At 42.5% G+C, this 6,226-nt stretch overlaps 1 pseudogene; it reads left to right on the top strand.

The window, feature by feature from the left end:
- The first annotated feature begins 5,314 nt into the window (after positions 1-5,314).
- LOC142437356 (EKC/KEOPS complex subunit TPRKB pseudogene) lies at positions 5,315-5,732 on the top strand (annotated as a pseudogene).
- Positions 5,733-6,226: the final 494 nt, after the last annotated feature.

Raw genomic sequence — 6,226 nt, 5'->3', positions numbered from 1 at the left:
ATAACCTAAAAATACATTATTTTTATTATTTAAAAGGCAACCTACCACCCCATTGTAGCTGGGATAGTTATGGAAAAGCGAAAGAAGAGGTGAGAAGGGAGAGGAGACTTCTGTTTTATCGGACTGCCAACTGTGGTGGGCGACTCTCTTTATTGTCACAGTAATCACTGTTGTGGCCCATAAGCATCAGGCTTCACCCTTAACCATGTTTTCTTTTCCCAAATGAAATGTGAATAAAAGAGCTAGTCTTCATGTGTCACATTCCTGAAGGGATTTATGAACTATATCCTAGTTGTGAATTATATCCTCTTCCCCCCTCTGCCACCACTACCTCCATGTTCCTCCATCTACCTAGGTCCTGGATAGAGAACATTGAGTAGAACCCAACTGGACCCATAATAGGGATGTGTAAGTAGACATAAACTTTGGTATCATAAGCCTTGAGAAGGTCTTGGTCATTCAGGATTAGAAGTTCATGTCTCCTGCAGCAGGAGACCAGGGTTTGAATCCTGGCTAATGCATCGCACATGCAGCCACCATTAATCTGCAGGTGAAGCCTTGTGGGCTCCCGTGATGGTGAACAAGCTTCAGCAGAGTTTCCAGACTAAGAGGAAGTAGGGAGATGAACCTAGTAATCTACTTCTGACAACCAGCCAGGTAAAACCCGATGTATCCTGATGGTCCATGCTGCAACTGAGCGTGGCGATGGCACAAGACTGGGTAGCACTGTGTTCTGTTCTGCATGCAGTCATCAAGTGTTGTCGGGCGCCAAGTACACAGTAGCTGGCAGCAACAGCAAAAAGAAGTGTTTGGTATTCTGGGGTCATTTATTCCCTCAGCCTATCCAGGCTGATACAAACATTTCCTGGCTCTTTCTTTGAGATGTTGTCCAACCCTCTTTGCCCGTCCTAGTGATGGCATCAACTCCAAGTCTGTCTGCCAAATTTTTATCTCCAGCCCCAATCTTCATCATGAGATATCCTGCTTGCCCCTCAAATCACCATAACATAACCAATCTCACTACTTTATTACCATAAACCTACTTCTTCTCCCATCATCCATTTCTATATCCATGGAGCCAGCCAAAGAAGTCAGAGATATTACTGAGTCCATTCTCCAAGCTGAGGCATATCCCGGCTGCTGTTCAAATGTGGTTCATTTACCCTTTTCAAGGCCCTTACCATGAAATTAGCTTTCCATTTGTCACCTGACTTACTGCAGGAGCTTTCCAGGTCTACTGGCCTTTTGTCTCTTGAATAATCAACTCATCATTTGCAGGGCATGGGGTGAGCACGCTGTATGTCTAAATATATGAAACTTATAAATAAAGCTAGGCACTTGTTAAACAAAATATATTCTAACCTCCTATCTTAAAAATGTAGCTTTATAATGAATGACCTGGGAGGCCGAATTCAAATTAGAATTTTTTGTACTCTTTAGAGTTACAGGCCAGAACACAGTAGTAGGGAGAGAACTGACTCCTTCTTAGGCAGTGCTCATTTGGACACAGGCCCCCTACAGTGTTTTAAAGGGAATGCAACTCTCCTCCACTTACAGGGAAGGCAGATCTTATTATTTTCCCCTAATGGCTTTCATGACCCTACAACCAGATTCTTGCAGAACCAGACCACAGGTGAAATGCAACCTGGTGAGGCAGAGGGAATAGCGCTGTGGATAGGTTCTCACACTTGATCCAGAGGGCCAGTGGCAGCAATGGCACCAATGAAGTGTGACTGATGGCTGGGCTGCTCCTGCTACTCAGAGAAGCAGAAGAGTGGGTGGAGCAGGGCATGCTTCACTCCCTCCTGGACCATGTCCTCTTATACCACTCCCACCGCCACTGCCACTAATTCCTTTGACCTTTCCTAGCAGCTTCCGCAGTGCTGTGGGCACAGCACTGACAAGGATGATCAGAAGCAGGTTCTTAGAGGTTTCACTATTGTGCATACACAACATACAAATCACTTTATATTTTATTACACAAATTGCACCATGGATTTTAAATGACATATATCTGTATAATAATATCAAGGTTGAGCATTCCAACAGCCAAATCTACTTTTAAGACTAAGATCTGGCAGGACAGCATTGGTGCCTTAGACTTGGAGCCATGTGTTTTGGTCCTGGACCCCCAGTTGATGCTCCAGAGCAGTGGTTCTCAGCCTTCCTAATGCTGCGACCCTTTAATACAGTTCCTCATGTTGTGGTGACCCCAACCATAGCATTCTTTTCATTGCTACTTCATCACTGTCATTTTGCTATTATGAATTGGGCGACCCCTGTGAAAGGGTTGTTTGACCCCCAAAGGAGTCGCGACTCACAGGTTGAGAACTCCTGCTCACTCTAGAGGGAGGGGCACAATATAGGGTGGTTGGTTCCTCTTGGTCTCATGCAATTTTTGTCTTGAGTTAGACCATGACTGGGGATGGATCAAAAGTCACTGGGTAGTGCAATGTTAATGCCCTTGACTATTAACCCAAAGATTGGCTGTTTGAGTCCACCCAGAGACATCTAGGAAAATGTCCCAGTGATCTACATCTGAAAAAGCAGTCATTGAAAACCCTATGGTGCTCAGTTCTACTCTGACACACACAGTGTCACCAAGTCAGAACAGACTTTATAGCAACTGGTTAGTGATGGGTTAAAGTGGGTCCTTGTCAAGTGGGGGAGGGATGCTCCTTCCTGAGTATAAAAACGGTTCCATAATCAATAAGGTCCAGCATTTATTAGGCAATTTTGATGTGCCATGTATTTTTCTAAACTAGTTCCTGATTAAGAAGCTCAGGTACATCTCTTAATTTGCTCAAATCACACAGCTCCTAAGCAGTAGAACTCTGAATCAAAACTCGGGGTATGAATTGATAATTTGATCTCAGTCTCTCACATATAGCAAGCTACACTGCTAAAAGGATCACCTTCTAAATGACAGGTTCAATTTAAGCCCTCTCTCATTCACCAAAGCTCAGTATCACTTAGTAACAGTGATATAGTAGAAAGAAAACAGAATTTTGAGCAAAAAGATTTGGGGTTCAATGTTGGCACTTACATCTATTAGCTCTGAGTCTCTTAATCAAGCAATTTTATCTTTCTATAAAACTAAGAGAGTAATAATACATACCTCACTGGGACTTCATAAGGATTAATGAATGTGAAAGCTATAAAGTCCTATACCTGTTATTATTAAGATAATAATCTAGTTACTATGGATACATAATAAATTATCCTAAAACCTAGTGGCATAAAAGAGCCACTTATTATGCTCATGAATTCCATAGGTCAGGAATTTTACCTGCACATTTTCTTTGCTTCACAATATCTGAGTTCTCAGCTGGAAGATTCAAAGACTGGGAGGTAGAATCACTTGAAGGCTTGTCACTCAGATTTGAGGTGGAATACTCCACAGAAGAAAGATGAGGCAGTATGTTCTTAAAAGTGTTACAGCAGTAGCCTGAAAAGGCCCGGGGTGTCCCCATGGCCCATCAAGGAAGGCCTTGACCATTCTAGGAAAGCACATGAGTGACAAGAATTCTTAGTACTCCAGGAATATTTTGAATTTCCCTCATTTTCCACCAAGGAGAGTACCATGAAACTTCGCACATCATTGAGCCCCTGTGGTTCCCTCTGCCCTAGATCAACAACCTACCAGTGTGAGAGACTCTCCTCCCCCCAGCTTCCACCAAATTAGAACCAGGCCCATCCCTCTCTGACCCCTGAGACCTCTGTATGTGGTCCAGAACTCTCCACTGGCAGAAAGGAATCCCCATAGGTCCACACTATCACTTGATCCACTCTCCCTCCTTGCAAAAGTTCAGCTCCCATGGTCTCCAGATAGAAACTCCCAATTAATGAGACCATCTTGTCCAGAAGCTAACAGGAGGGAACCTAGCCCTGGTAAAGCAGATGCTAAACCTGAACTCTGGATGCTTCAAGAGTATCTTTGATTCCCCTCCCCCATTTTCCTTTTGTAAAAACAAAACAGAACATAGCATCCCCACCCACCAAGGACTTGGTACAACATAGAGTAGCAGTGGCTCTCCCTTCAACAATTAGGCAATTCATTGGTGTTGGGAATTACCTGCTCCCAACAGCCACCTGGTTAGAAGCCCCTTTCACCTCGGGCCTCAATTCCTTATAGCCTATTTCCACACAGGGACCCCACTGTGGAGCGTAGATAGTGCAGTGTGGTACCGAATCCTGATGCTATGGGACACTCTCTCCCTTAGAGCAGGGAAGTGGTGTGCTGCTAAATTAAGGGCCCTTTGTTATAAACAAAATAACAGTAATCTGCTACACTCTCCCTATATTACATAGTGGGTCGATAAGTGACTCTGGTATATTAATAAATATACTCTCCTCAAAATCCTGTTCCCCCTTTCTCAGTGAGACGCATTTTCAAATAAACTGACAGGCACTGAGTTAGTGCACCCCATGACAACGCCTAGAAAGGTTCTCTCTGGTCACAGTGAATCTTTTTGTCAAAGCAGTTTTGCTTGAACCTTGTTTTCTGTGGTGCCCAATTTAAGAAAACAGCGTGTGACTGTGAAATTTGGATTCCTGCTAACAAAAAATGTCACAGAAACTGGTGTGATGATGAACACAGCCTACAAGGACAGTGTGCAAGTGGTTTTCTCGTTTCAAAAAAGGAGAAATGACAATTGATGACAAACCTTGTTCTAGATATCCAACAACTTCTCAAATGGACGAAAATGTCGACTCATGGTGCATTTGAAGTTCTTTCCACCAAGTCAGACTGTTACTCAAGCTTTATATTTAGAGGTTCTGAAAAGATTGCTTAACAGTGTGCGACAACAAAGACCTGCTTTGTGGCAGATGGGGGACTGGTTTGCCCCCATGACAGTGTACCTGCTTATGCACACATCTCAGTGCATCCGTTTTCAGCAAAAAATAGTATGCCATTCTTGCCCCACATACCTAACTCACCTGACCTTGCTCCGTACAACTTCTTTTAGTTTCTGTAAATACAGAGGGACATGAAAGGACAGTGATTTGTTGATGTAGAAGAGGTGAAGAAAAAACTACAGCGGTGCTGTCAGCCATCCAAACAGATGAGTTCCAAAAATGTTTCCAAGATTGGAATCTCAGATTTGATAAATGTACTAAGTGTAATGGAGAATACTCTGAATGCGATAAGGTTGTTTTATTAAAAAAATTAAAACATATAGCTTTGAAAATAAAATTACAAGCTGTAAGAGCCCTCAACAAAATGATTCATTAGGAGCCGCGGCGTTTGTTTCCGGGAGGGGCGATCGCTCCAGGCAAGGCGCACGCAGGGCGAAACCTGCTTATCCGCGAGATGCAGTTAACACATCAGCTAGATCTGTTCCCTGAATTCGGGGTGACCCTTTTCTTATTTGAAGATGTGCAAAATGCTGGCGACTTGATAAAAAAAAGCCGTGGAAGGCACCTTTGAGGGCTCGTTAATAAAGCCAACCGTGATTTCAGGTGCCTTGAAAAAATTTGGAATTTCGGCGAATGACACCTCAGTTCTAATTGTTGTCATCAACGAAGGTGACCAACAAGTAAATCAGGAGCACCTGCTCTCCCAAGTAGAAGGTCATCAGATTTCTCTGGAAAAACTTCCTGAAATAACCAACATTACAGATGTCCGGAAGATATATAATCTGTCTTCAAAGGAAGAAACTATTGGGACATTACTAGATGGTATCATTTGTAGAATGTCAACAAAAGATGTTTTATAAAACATCAGAAATCCCCAACAGTGCAGCATTTTTTACAAAAACAGTCATTTTCTTTTCTGGATGATAAAATTAACTTATGCGGGAGCTTCGAAATGCTCATGGAAAAGTGGAATGAAAAGAAAATGGAATTTTTCCACAAATGTTTCTAAAGCCCACTCCTTTGTTCATTGGAGAAAAAAATTTAAAATACTATAAAAAAAAGTTCTATGAAGAAGAAAAGAAAACATATTCTTAAGCCATTTTAATATTTTAAAAGAAAAACCACTTAAAAAAAAGATTCCTTCTTTTATTAAATTGGAACTCTATGATGCTCACTCTCCTGACACAACGGCTGGAGCCAAAGTGGGTGAAAAAGTAAATGTGGTGAAGAAAGCTGATGGTGCCAGGCTATCAAAAGAGATAGTGACTGGGGTCTTAAAGGCTTGAAGATAAACAAGCGTCCATCTAGCTCAGAAGCAACAAAGTCCACATGGAAGAACACACCAGCCTGTGTGATCGAGTGGTCC

Source organism: Tenrec ecaudatus, chromosome 1, assembly GCF_050624435.1.
Source record: "Tenrec ecaudatus isolate mTenEca1 chromosome 1, mTenEca1.hap1, whole genome shotgun sequence".
NCBI lineage: Eukaryota > Metazoa > Chordata > Mammalia > Afrosoricida > Tenrecidae > Tenrec > Tenrec ecaudatus.
This window is presented reverse-complemented; position numbering and strand designations above follow the sequence as displayed.